This window comes from Canis lupus, chromosome 37, assembly GCF_011100685.1.
Source record: "Canis lupus familiaris isolate Mischka breed German Shepherd chromosome 37, alternate assembly UU_Cfam_GSD_1.0, whole genome shotgun sequence".
NCBI lineage: Eukaryota > Metazoa > Chordata > Mammalia > Carnivora > Canidae > Canis > Canis lupus.
This window is the reverse complement of record NC_049258.1, coordinates 8,101,826-8,115,868: the sequence shown is the minus strand read 5'-3', so window position 1 is coordinate 8,115,868 and position 14,043 is coordinate 8,101,826. Positions and strand designations below refer to the sequence as shown.

Below are 14,043 nucleotides of genomic sequence, written 5' to 3'. Positions count from 1 at the left end.
TTATTGTTTTAATTTGCACTTTACTGATGGCTTATTATGTGCAGCATCCTTTCATATGCTTATTTGCCATCTGTGTATCTTTGGTGAAATATCTGTTATGATCTCTGTCCATTTTTTAAATTTAATTGTTTTATTGTTGAATTTTAAGGGTTCTTTACATATTTTGGTAACAGTTCTTTATCAGATGTGTGTTTTGAAAATATTTTCACCTTTTCTATAGCTTTTCCTCTCATTCTCTTGACATTGTTTCTCACAGAGCAGAAGTTTTTCATTTTAATGAAGTTCATCTTAATTATTTCTTTAATGGCATGTGTCTTTGCTGCTGTATCTAAAAAGTCATCACCCTATCCAGTCTTCTAGGGTTTTCCCTATGTTACCTTTTAGGAGTTTTATATTTTATATTTAGGTCTGTAATCCATTTTGAGTTAATTGTTGTGGATGTAAGGTCTGTGTCTAGACTCATTTTTGCATGTGGATGTCCAGTTATTCTATTACTACTTATTGAAGAAACTTTGCTCCATTGTATTGCCATTGTTCCTTTGTCAAAGATCAGTTGGTTATATTTATGTGAGTTTGTTTTGGGGCTCCCTGTTCTATCGATCTATTTGTCTATTCTTTCACTAATACTGCATTTTCTTGATTACTGTAGCTTTTATGATAAGATATGATGTTGAGTAGTGTTAGTCCTCCAACTTTGCTCTTCTCGTTCAATATTGTGTTGACTATTCTGAATCTTTGGCCTCTCCTTTTAAACTTTAGAATAAATTTGTCCATATCCACATAATAACTCATTGGAATTTTGATTGGGAGATCTCTTAGTTTTTTAAGCATGGGCATATGTTTTCTGTTCCTCTCTGGATCCCTAATATGTTGTTGGTACCTGATATATAGCAGTTGCTCCATACATACTTAATGAATAAATGAAATTATTATGATATGATCATAAAATTAAGTCAAATATGTAAGATGTCAGACAAGTTCAGGTGAGTAACTCATAAAGGATTCCTTGGAAGAATGAGAGGTTAGAAGGGAAGTTAGAATTAGATGTGGATGCATGTGGGTGGGTAAAAAGAACAGTGAGGTAGAAATGAGGAAGTAGAAAAAGTGATGGGGGAGCATTTTAAGAATCAGAAATGACATTTAGAAATACCCAAAAGTGAGAAGCATTATCTGAGAAGCACCATCAAAAGTATATTGAAGAGAGATATTTTTTCCCAAAAACTATAACCTTATTTCTGTTACTATTACTGCACCAGGAGAGAAGAGGGGATCACTCCTAGCTTACCTACATGTTTCTGGTATAAAAAGGAGTTTCCTTTAAGATCTCTAAGGTTGAGGTATGCAAGAGCAGACAAACTCAGAAATTAGAAGCCTTAAGAATTTTCCCTTCATAAATACCCAACATGACATTTTGGTTAGCATTATTTGACAGAGAACAGGTTATGAGAGGTCTTAGAAGGTCAAGAATTCTTTTCTACTCAAAAATTTCTTTCTAGAAAAATGAATGTGCCTCATGGATGTCCTGGCATCTTATTAGGAATCTCAGTTCTCCCTGCCTTATTTTAAACATATTTTAAAGACACACTTTAACTTCTGCTAAAATTTCTTACTTAGATGACTCTATTTTTCTGGGACTCTCACTCATCCTTGTTCCTAAAATCTCATGGAAACCAGCTGATGACATAATGAGTCAAAAGTTCTAAGCGCTCCAGACCCTTTTCTAGTTCACTTGATTTTAGGTTTATAATCAGAAAAGCAAACTGTAGGTCCAGCCAAGTAGTAAGGTAGAGGCTCCCTCTCTCTCTGTTTTACCTTGTGATAAGTATGTCCTAAGCAGCAATAGGCCCAGGTTAGCAGGAGAGAGCATGATGGGAAAATCCTAAGGGACTTCTGACTGGTTCTCAGTGCATCAATACATACCTACTGCTCATGTAATAACTAATAGGCTCCTTTTCCTATAAGACAATATTTTTTCTCCTCTTCCATTTTATTTTTACTTTCTTCAAAAGGAAACCCATCTAAACAGTAAAACTCCAGGAGAAAAGTTTATTTTGTAGCCAAATATTTTAATATGGTTCTGAAATTGTTCATTGAATCTTAGATTCACCAAGCTGAATGTTTCTACAGATATCATGTCTATAACTAATGAAAGTCTCAACAAAAATGGCTATTTGTCTACATGCCACTCAATTCTTACTCTAGTTAATAAATAATCCAAATTTTTGTAAAGCAATGGACCAATCTCAAAAAGATACATGTAAGGAAGGAGAATATGAAAATGACTCATATATGAAAATGTTCACTGAAGAAATGGGTGCATGTTTTCCATATAAAAAGGATTTTATCTCAGAGCATCAAAAATACAATTCAGTTTATTAAAAAGAAATCTAACTTTCTTCTGTATTTTCAGGATTTTGCTGTGGGGACATAAGATAAGGAGGGATGCATAATTGTAACTTTATACCTCTTTTTTTTAATCCTTTTTTTGATGGGAGGGGGTTACCTGCTTTCAAGAGAGAAGGTTCCTCCCACACAGAGACCTGATTCTAGGAACCTGGGACTGGCATAACAGAAGCCTGTATTTTCCTTCATGCAGTTGTGGGCTTTTTTTATGAGAATAAATATTCTTTTTTTTTTTTTTTAAAGATTTACTTTTTTTTTTTTTTTTAAGATTTTATTTATTTATGATAGTCACAGAGAGAGAGAGAGAGAGGCAGAGACACAAGCAGAGGGAGAAGAAGCAGGCTCCTCACAGGGAGCCCGATGTGGGACTCGATTCTGGATCCTGGGATTAGGCCCTGAGCCGAAGGCAGATGCTCAATCACTGAGCCACCCAGGCATCCTGAGAATAATGATTCTTAAGTTGAGAACTATTCCTTTAGGAGCTTCATGGTTCTCAAGTTAGTGACCTAACTCCTAAACATGCTCAATAATGCTCGAGGACTTAAAGAGCTTTGGTTTTTGTTAATCTGGTTTAGAGCTATGGTTATTTACTGTACTAATTTTTAAAACTCAGAAAAGTCTAAAAATGTCTATTCATTTAAAACAATAAATCTATTAGATATTCATATAAATAACATTTTCATGAAAGATAGCTGTATTTTTCAAACATAAAAATAAGAGAATGGCATTGTTTCACATTTTTGCCTCTTTATTGTACAGCTTAATAGAAGTGAACTGGATTTTTATATTTGCTTCTGCATTCAGACTGTTGCAATGCATGGTTTTGATTGAAGAAAAAATAGCTTATGCAGACATATAGTTGTATAGCTTTTTCAGCTAATTGTGAACATTCTGCTCTGATACAATAGCAAAACTGAAAATATGGTAGTTTAGTAAAGGTAGCTGTATGTGATTTAATCCATTACTGATGAGCTTTTAGAATTCTATTACATTAGAATAGATTAGTTCATCTTTTACCCATGCATAATTTTATGTCTTTATGAATTGGTCATTCAAAAGATACTAGTTTACTGAGTTATGCAGATCATCCAAACATTGACACATTTCATTATATAATCTTTTTTTTAAATAATATTTGTTAGTATTACCTTTGATCTCACCAGAAAAAGTTTTTAGTTATAGGGAATTTATTAAATTCACAGTGGCATCTGTAAGTTTTCTAAAATTTATATTTTTACTCAGAAGTTCAAATTTTAATGATGAGCACTGGGTATTACACTATATGTTGGCAAATTAATTTTAAATAAAATAAAATTTAAAAAAAGCAAGTTCAACTTTTACCTTTGGCAACGAATACTTTCAGTTTTTACTCCTTGAGGCAATGGGTTCCTTTGTTCATTTGTGAGAAAATATCTGCCAAATAACCAGACTGTGGTCTGCATAACATTAGTTTGTTGGTTAGTCATTGTTTCAAGTAAAAATAGTGTTCTAATGGAAGAAAAGTGATTAGTTCAGCTCACAGCTCAAACACATGCCTTTCCTTAAGACCATTGTACTGCAGTATGCAGCAGAAGTGTTATGTGTGTACTTGATGTTTCATACACAGAGTGTGACTCAGGTTTGAGCTCTAATAAAAATAATTGTTATTGTTTCATTGAGGACTTTTTAAAAAAGATTTAATTACAAATATTTGAGAGAGAGAGAGTACGAGGTGGGGAGGGGCTGAGAGAGAGGGAGAGGGAAACTTTAGTAGACTATGCTCAGCACAGAGCCTGATGTAGAGGTCAGTCTTAGGACTCTGAGATCACAACCTGAGCCAAAAGCAAGGGTTGGACGTTTAGCCCACTGCACCACCCAGGTGTCCTTCTTTGAGTAATAAAACTGACTTTTCCCCTAAATTGCAAGTACATATCAGTGAAGAATACAATGACTAGTAAAGAATATAAGTACAATAAGAGTTTGGTGCCACCACCTTGATTCATGCTAGGGGTCAATGATTTTCTTCATCATTGCTTTTGTATCATCCATGCAAATATCAACATGGAGAAAATAGTAAATAAAGTGTAAGTTTGAAAATTATGAAAATAATTTGTATATCATAAAGTTTTGGGAACCCCCAGGAATACACAGACCATGATTTCATATCCTCTGCTCTAGAACACCAGTGGATAGATGCAAGATTTATAACACTGAATGTATATGTAGGTTTGCATATTCCTCTGATGATGTCCAGAACCTTCATCAGATTGCTAGAGGATGTCATATGACCCAACATAGGTTAAGAAACAGTAGATGTCTGAGGCTACCCACTATGTTGAAGTGTAACCAAGCAGTAATCTCTGTACCTAGCTAGTTTTTCAAATAAAGAAATACAGCCTTGATCAAAGTCTCACAGCTTGTACATAGCAGATTCAGAGTACCATTCTACTTCTATCTGACCCTAAGGTCCAATTCTCAACTTCAGTGCTAATACTTAGCATAAGGCATTATGAAAAGTGGTACAATAATACAATAATGATAAAATACTTCAGATATCCCTAAGAATTTTGCAATCCAGAAAAGAGAGACAAATAAATAAATTTAAAACACAAGTAGCATAATAATGATAACTTTTACCTAGGATATTTGGGGGAAGTCCCATCAAATTTCAGAGACCAAGAAAGACTTGGTGATCTTGAAAGGAGGATGGTGTTTGAGATGGATCTGATAGATGATAGGGTTTTACAGAGTAGAGGAGATTGTTACAGATGGAAACAAAGGCAGGGAGCCAAGAATTTGAGAGTAGTGTGTCGGAAACCATGAGTAATCTAGATCAGCTGGAGTGTCTGGGAATCCTATACAAATGAATTTAGTAAACTCTATTGGAATCAGAGGAACATATGTCAAGCTGGAGAGTTATAGAAGATTCAGGGCTCCATAGTGCCATTGAAATATTTTTGAGAACATATAATGTTTGTCCTTCTGCGATTGACTTACTTCACTCAGCATAATACCCTCCAGTTCCACCCATGTTGAAGCAAATGGTGGGTATTTGTCATTTCTAATGGCTGAGGAATATTCCATTGTATACACAGACCACATCTTCTTTATCCATCATCTTTCGATGGACACCAAAGCTCCTTCCACAGTTTGGCTATTGTGGCCATTGCTGCTATAAACATCGGGGTGCAGGTGTCCCAGCGTTTCATTGCATCTGTATCTTTGGGGTAAATCCCCAGCAGTGCAATTGCTGGGTCGTAGGGCAGGTCTATTTTTAACTCTTTGAGGAACCTCCACACAGTTTTCCAGAGTGGCTGCACCAGTTCACATTCCCACCAACAGTGGAAGAGGGTTCCCTTTTCTCCGCATCCTCTCCAACATTTTTGGTTTCCTGCCTTGTTAATTTTCCCCATTCTCACTGGTGTGAGGTGGTATCTCATTGTGGTTTTGATTTGTATTTCCCTGATGGCAAGTGATGCAGAGCATTTTCTCATGTGCATGTTGGCCATGTCTATGTCTTCCTCTGTGAGATTTCTCTTCATGTCTTTTGCCCATTTCGTGATTGGATTGTTTGTTTTTTTGGTGTTGAGTTTAAGAAGTTCTTTATAGATCTTGGAAACTAGCCCTTTATCTGATACGTCATTTGCAAATGTCTTCTCCCATTCTGTAGATTGTCTTTTAGTTGTGTTGACTGTATCCTTTGCTGTGCAGAAGCTTCTTATCTTGATGAAGTCCCAATAGTTCATTTTTGCTTTTGTTTCTTTTGCCTTTGTGGATGTATCTTGCAAGAAGTTACTGTGGCCGAGTTCAAAAAGGGTGTTGCCTGTGTTCTCCTCTAGGATTTTGATGGAATCTTGTCTCACATTTAGATTTTTCATCCATTTTGAGTTTATCTTTGTGTATGGTGCAAGAGAGTGGTCTAGTTCCATTCTTCTGCAGGTGGATGTCCAATGTTCCCAGCACCATTTATTGAAGAGACTGTCTTTCTTCCAGTGGATAGTCTTTCCTCCTTTATCGAATATTAGTTGACCATAAAGTTCAGGGTTCACCTCTGGGTTCTCCATTCTGTTCCATTGATCTATGTGTCTGTTTTTGTGCCAGTACCAACTGTCTTGATGACCACAGCTTTGTAGTACAACCTGAAATCTGGCATTGTGATGCCCCCAGCTATGGTTTTCTTTTTTAAAATTCTCCTGGCTATTCGGGGTCTTTTCTGATTCCACACAAATCTTAAAATAATTTGTTCTAACTCTCTGAAGAAAGTCCATGGTATTTTGATAGGGATTGCAGTAAACGTGTAAATTGCCCTGGGTAACATTGACATTTCCACAATATTAATTCTGCCAATCCATGAGCATGGAATAGTTTTCCATCTCTTTGTGTTGTCCTCAATTTCTTTCAGAAGTGTTCTATAATTTTTAGGGTATAGATCCTTTACCTCTTTGGTTAGGTTTATTCCTAGGTATCTTATGCTTTTGGGTGCAATTGTAAATGGGATTGACTCCTTAATATCTCTTTCTTCAGTCTAATTGTTAGTGTATAGAAATGCCACTAATTTCTGGGCATTGATTTTGTATCCTGCCATGCTACCAAATTGCTGTATGAGTTCTAGCAATCTTGGGGTGGAGGCTTTTGGGTTTTCTATGTAGAGTATCATGTCATTGGCGAAGAGGGAGAGTTTGACTTCTTCTTTGCCAATTTGAATGCCTTTAATGTCTTTTTGCTGTCTGATTGCTGAGGCCAGGACTTCCAGTACTATGTTGAATAGCAGTGGTGAGAGTGGACATCCCTGTCTTGTTCCTGATCTTAGGGGAAAGGCTCCCAGTGCTTCCCCATTGAGAATGATATTTGCTGTGGGCTTTTCGTAGATGGCTTTTAAGATGTCGAGGAATGTTCCCTCTATCCCTACACTCTGAAGAGTGTTGGGAATATGAATAATAGTGAAAGGGAATATAAACGAACTAGGGGTGGTAGAAGGGGAGGAGGGCGGGGGGTGGGAGTGAATGGGTGACGGGCACTGGGGTTTATTCTGTATGTTAGTAAATTGAACACCAATAAAAAAATAAATTAAAAAAAATAAAGGAAGGGAGAAGAAATGTGTAGGAAATATCAGAAAGGGAAACAGAACATAAAGACTCCTAAGTCTGGGAAACAAACCAGGGGTGGTGGAAGGGGAGGAGGGCAGGGGTGGGTGAATGGGTGAACGGGCACTGAGGGGGGCACTTGATGGGATGAGCGCTGGGTGTTATTCTGTATGTTGGTAAATTGAACACCAATAAAAAATAAATTTATTATAAAAAAATATTTTTGAGTAGAATTTGGATAGAATTGAGCTCTTTTGCTTTGGTGTATTCTTGGGACATTGTTATTCACTGAGCAGAATTTATTTAATGCCAGAACACTTTAAGAGCTTGTGAAGGAGTGTTTATTATCATTGTTAAGATAGAATGATCAAAAGAATAATTTCGTTTCTCTGGTAAAAAGATGAATGAATGGACTTTAGAGTGTGAGTTTCCACTAGTGCTTGAGAAACATTCATCTGCATAGACATTTCCTGTTTATCATTGGATCGATACAATGGAACAGTTACTAGTTCCTCAAAATAATTTCTATTCATACTGTTTGGTCAATATGAGGGCTTTGACCTGACAACTGAAAAAAAGGAGCATTAATCAAGGGTTCTTTGCAGTTTGCTTGAACTCCAGTTTGAACTATTAAAACATGTTTCGATTCTCTTAGAATAAAGGAAGCCTCAGGGCAAACCATAATACAGAAAATAATGAATTGATGAAAGCAGGAATTCTACATACCTGCTATGAAGAAAGACTGTCCACAACTACAGGACTTCCTTGGCTTCTCCTGCCAGATAAGGGTTCCTAGTCTCAGTTGCCAACACTCTCAGGGTGCTTATATTCTGAGGTTGTTTGTGTTCCTCTAGGGGATTCACAGAGCTATTTGATGCCTATCAAATGGCTTCTACTTCAGATGAGAAAGGTTTATGAATATGCAGTTCGCCCATAAATTCCAACCTGTAAAGATTCACATAAATCAGTATTCCATTGACGGAATATTATTGCTGCCACTACCATTGCTGGTGGTTACTAAATATTGAGTACTAAGTACTAAGCCTATGCAAAATGCTTTCAATGCAATTGACTGAGGTTTGTTTATTTCCACACATGCAAACTGAGACTTAGAAGAGTTTAAAAATTTCTCCCAAAAGTATATAGCTAGTAAAGAGGTAGTCTATCTACAAAGAAGCTTGTCCTGGCCCTCCTCCCTCACCTAGCTAATGCCTACTTATCCACAAGCCTCAATTTAAATGTTATTGCTTCAGAAGACTTGGCTTGACTCACTAGACTTGGTAAATTATCTTGTATAATTCCTGTATCTCCCCTACTTGCTCTTTTCAATGCTAATCTTACACTGTACTTACCACTTAATATCTGTCTTTATTGCCAGACTCAAAGCTCCATTTAGGGTAGAGATGGTACCTTTCTTGCCGACTTCAGTGTCTCTTTGATTGAAATAATGAACTGACTTAGCCTAAATTATTTACAGTACTCATGCTTTTAGGATGATCCTGTCAAAAGGATGATGCTCTTTGGGAAGATAACATATTCAGATACTATGACCATTAATGCCTCACCAGCCTTTTATCTCGTCTCTGAGATGAAGAAAAATGGCATTACAAGGCAGGTGAATTTTCATGAGGTAGAAGAGGAAGTAACTGTTCAAGTGCACTGGAATTGTTGGGTCGCTGTATCTGGAGACCCCAAACAATGGAGATTCATAATGAAAGTACTGGGTCAAAGGCCCCAAAACAGAGTAAGAAAAGTAGAGGTAAGATAGCAACACATGTTTTTCCAGCTCTGTCTACCTTCCCCCCAAACTTTGCTTATTCTTTACCCTCAACAGTGGTACTGGGTATGGTTCTTAGTGTAGGTAAGCCTCAGGTTGGCATGATCAGTGGGCAGATGAGAAATTTATATTTAGAATTGTTTAAGAATAGGGAACTATCTTCTTCCTTTTGATTAGCAAGGTGCCTAGAGGATAGTATGTTCAGTTTACATTTGTTGACTGAGTTATTGAAACTTCCTGAAATTCACTGGTTGTCAAAGGTTTATTTCATCTTCTTTGTGGGCATTATACCTTAGTTTGGTTTCTATAGACTTAGTAAACTCTTGTAAGTTTACATCCTTTAGAACTTAGTGTATACAACTAAAATCATAAAACAACAGTTACTTTTAATGTATAAAATGCAAACTGATATTTTTCTATTTTTTAAAAATGCTCATTGACACATGTAAAATTGTTTTCATGAATCACTAATGGATTTCAAAATTTTTCCTTGCGAATTTATTTTCAAATATACGCCCACACCCACACATTTCTGCATATACTAAGTCAGTATGTAAAATATGTGTCTTACCATCCCAGGAAAACACAATTTTGAAAGGTACTGTTCTAAATCAATAATGAATTTTCTTTCCAGGTTGTGGCTTGGAAACATCTAGACCTCTGTTACAAACCATCTCAGTCAGGTCCCAAGCCCATCTATAGCCTGGAGGCAGATCTTCCTTTTGCAAAATTTGCAGGATTTCTGTACATATTATTAATGGAGATGTCTGTCTTGCTCAGAGGCATCCAGAACATCAATAGATAGTTCTTTTTCCTGGAAAAATGCTCAAGGGGAAGGAGAGACAGAGAATGAGTTCTATAACTGATTTGGATGGCAAATATTTTTTCCCCCTTTTGAACATGGCTCATAAATGTTATTATCCTAGTATTTCTCAAGTACCATGGGGCAGAACTTATTAAAGTTCTATTTTATTAACCAATTTCCCCTCTCCTTGTTCTTTTTTTAAAAATGTACATTCGTGGGCTTCAAAAACAACTGTGTGTAAGAGCATCTTTCCTAGCTGGCCCAAAATGGAGAAAAATAGATTGTTTCATCATTTAGTTCAGCACTGTCAATACCCTCTAAGTTCAGTTACATCAGAGAAAAGAAAGATGCAAAAAAAGGGGAGATTACGCAAGTTGTTACAGACACTCAATTTAGGCATTGCCAAGATTAGAAGGTTAGTAGGGCTAGTTCACTGGAGAATTGAATGGGACAGCATCCTGCAAACTGTTTCTACAAGAACTTAAAAACTTTATTTTTCTAGGGCCACATTTCAAACCTCAGATTGTGAAAAAACATTTTTCTTAGTTGTTTTTAAAAGCTCGGTCATCTGAATTTTGATATTAACCTTGTTTCTCATGAATATGGTTTGGATTTGGCTTGATTATTGTTCTGCATATAACATGGAATGGAACCATTTTTTATCTTTTTCTAGTCACAAGTTTTTGCTGTTATGCCCCAGTATGAAGAAATATAGTTGGGGATTTGAAGATTAACCTGACATCAAAGAAAAACCAAAGAAGATAAATATATACATATTTAAAATCATTATTTTTGGACATTATAATCACCTGAGAAACTTTTACAAAACATAGGAGCCAGATCATCTCTCAAATCAATTAAATGTGAATTTCTTTGGGTGCAGTTTAGGCATTATTATTTCTTAAAAGCTTCTCAAGTGATTTTAATATCTTACTCTGGTTGTAATAGATAGAAGTAGGTTAAGAAGTGCTATGTTGGCAAATCGAACTCCAATAAAAAAATAAACAAAAACAAAGGGAAAGATCTTTTCTTCTAAAATAAATACCTAAAATATTTGTTATCATTAAAAAAAAGAAGTGTCATGTAATAAGTGTAAAAAGAACATAGAGTCCAAAACACAATATAGGCTTTCAAGATCCAGTTGTAGTACTCACTAGCTTAGTGATCCTGGGTGGTTTACTTGAAATCATGTAGCTGCAGTTTTCTCATCTACAAAATCTATTTGTAAGTATATTTCCCAGAGTATAAAAAAAGATTAAGCAGCGAGTGTGAAATTGCTTTTAAAAACCTACTTGAGCTCTCTATATACTATCATTGGAATAACATTAAAAAAATTCTGTATTTGAAGAAGAATAAGCAAAGAACTGAGGGAAGGTAGACATAGCTGGTAAAACACATGTGTTGATGTCTTTTCACCATTTTTCTTGTTCTGTTTTGTGGTCTCTGATCCTGGATACTCAGTTGCCTCACCAAGAATTTCCACAAATGTGGGATGTGGAGTCAGACACCTTGGGTTTTATCTTGGAGGCAGTGAAAACTTATGTAAATAATTCTAAGATACATAGTCAGGTCTGTATTTCAGAAACATCGTTCTGGATGCATCACACAGATTGAAATATAAATGTGTGAGACAAGACTGGAAGCAAAGACTAGTTAGGTAATTGCAGTAGAAATCCAGGCAAGTTTGAATTAACAAGTTATTAAGGTGATGGAATGAACAGAATGAGAAGAATAATTGGATGCTCTGGCTTGGATGACTATTTGGGTGGTTGTGCCTGTAGCTAGGCAGGGACAAAAGAGGATGAACATGTTCGGTTCAGTGGTGGTTGGGGATCAAAGGATTGAACAAATAAAATGAAATTTTTTTTATGAGGTTGAGTTGGAGATGACAAGAGGTATTTACCATAGGGGAGGTGGATTTATAGTTCTGATATATTGACAGAATTGTAGGCTTAAGGATAGATTTGGGAAGTCATTGGCAAAATGATGGAAGTTGAAGCTGTGGACATAGATAAAAATCACTTGGATAGAGCCTGAAGAGGAGAGGACAGAGAATCATACTCAGAGAAGATATGGAGAAATGGTAGCCTTTAAGGGTGAGTAAGTGGAAATGATCTGAGGGGTAAGAGAAAAACCCAAAAGGAGGAGTGTCACCTAAAACAAAGAAGGTGTGGATTTTAATAAGTAGTTTAATAAGAACAGTTTCAGATGCTGCAAAGATATCAATTGAAATAAGGACTGAAATCTCCCAGGGATTTAGCAACTATAAGATGATCAAAAACCATGGCAATAACACTTTAGTGTAGTGATGGGAGTAGAAACTGTATTGCAATGAGTTGGAAAGTATTCACTTTATAAGACAGTGAATACAAATTACTTTTCCCAGAATATCAACTTGGTTAGGAAGGAGAAGCTAAAATAACTGATAGAGAGAGCTTACGGTCAGGAGAGAGTTTACTTTTTAGAAAAGAGATGCACTTAATTAGAAGATCAGATGAAGAATAGACAGTGACAAGTTGAAGAGAGAGGGTACAGATGGCATAGAAAGGACAGTTGGGAGAAATTGGAAGATATGGGATGCAGGAGAAGATGGAGGGATAGATGCTAGACAGGAAGAACTCACTCTTATTGAAGCTATAAGAAAAGAGTAGACAAAAAAAAAAAAAGAAAAAGAAAAGAGTAGACAACAAGCAGGGATGAGCAGGAAGATGAGGATACATTTATGTTGGGAGTAGGGACTATTTGAGAGTCCCTGTTCAGTACCTCCTTTTTGTTTATGAAGCAGGACAGTCTTCTGCTATGAGTAAGGCAGGAATTATAAGGGATCAGTAAGAAGAATAGATGAGTTAAAATAATAGCAGTAGAGAATAAAGGTTAGTAGAGACTGGGGTCATGTAGGATTTCTGGACAGAGCTGAAAGTCCAGAAGATGTTTGAGACTGTTTTGGCTAAGCTTTAAATTGAATAACACAAATGTGATATTAGCTTTGAAAAGTATGTGGGTTAGGCTCACTTATGGGATATTCTAAATTCTAGGCTAGGGCTAAACTATTAGATGGTTATTAATAAGTGTTTGATAAAACTTTTTATGAGGGGAGGATATGATCAAAGTCATGTAAGTTTTGGGAGATATATTGGGGGTGTGGATTAGGGCAAAGAAGAGACCAATTGTAGGGGACTGTTTACATAATCGAACAAGAAATAATTTCACCAGTATGAGAACAGTGGGGATGATAAAAGAGCAGGAACAGAAACAAGCCATTTTTAAACAGAGAAGCTTTGATTACCAACTTAATGTGGATAAAAGAAAAGAAAAAGTTGATAGTGAATTCAAGTTTTCATGTCTTGATGATTGGGAGAATGGCATTGGCCTTCCAAAAAATCAGAAAACATAGTGAGGTTGGGGAGAGGTATGATGAGTTTGGGTGGTGAGCATCTCCAATTTGAGGTAGAACCATGTCATTCAAAGGGAAATGAACAGAAGCCCTGGAAATGTCGAAGAACTATGACATGACCATCACAATTTGAGAATCATTGACCTAAAGTGATTGTGGAAGGTATGAGAATGGCAGTTGTCAAGTGTTAGATTTAGATAAAGAAACTACATAAAAATGGCTACTTTTTATGGGGGGTGGGGTAGTAGGGAAGAAGAGGACTAAATAAAAGATGAAGGGAAGAGGTATTAGAAGAGAAAACGAAAACCAGGAGAATATGGAGCTGGAAGCCAAGAAGGAAAGAGAATCAGGTTATCAATAACGAACAAAGAGACCAAATGCTTGAGGTGTACTAGAATAAGGGTGAAGGAACTATCAATAGGTTTGGCAATTAGGAATTCAACAGGACCTAAACGAGAATGATTACATTAGCATGAGGAGGCATAAAGCCAGGTTGCAAGGTTATGACCTGCTCAAGGATAGTACGGAAGTAGGGGTATGGAGGACCCTTTTGAAAAGTTTATCAGCGAAAAGATGGAAAGCTATTGTGAATAGTTTAAAG

At 36.3% G+C, this 14,043-nt stretch overlaps 2 long non-coding RNA genes across 2 annotated transcripts in view; one reads left to right on the top strand and one right to left on the bottom strand.

The window, feature by feature from the left end:
* The window catches only part of LOC111094382, a 400,244-nt gene that overhangs the window by 285,226 nt on the left and 100,975 nt on the right, over nucleotides 1–14,043 (top strand). The gene's annotated exons all lie outside the window — the stretch shown is intronic.
* LOC102153594 overlaps nucleotides 1–14,043 on the bottom strand; it is a 101,521-nt gene that overhangs the window by 4,008 nt on the left and 83,470 nt on the right. The window contains exon 4 of the long non-coding RNA XR_005385188.1: nucleotides 8,193–8,411. This is a non-coding gene — a long non-coding RNA (uncharacterized LOC102153594). The remainder of the gene's footprint in view (nucleotides 1–8,192; nucleotides 8,412–14,043) is intronic.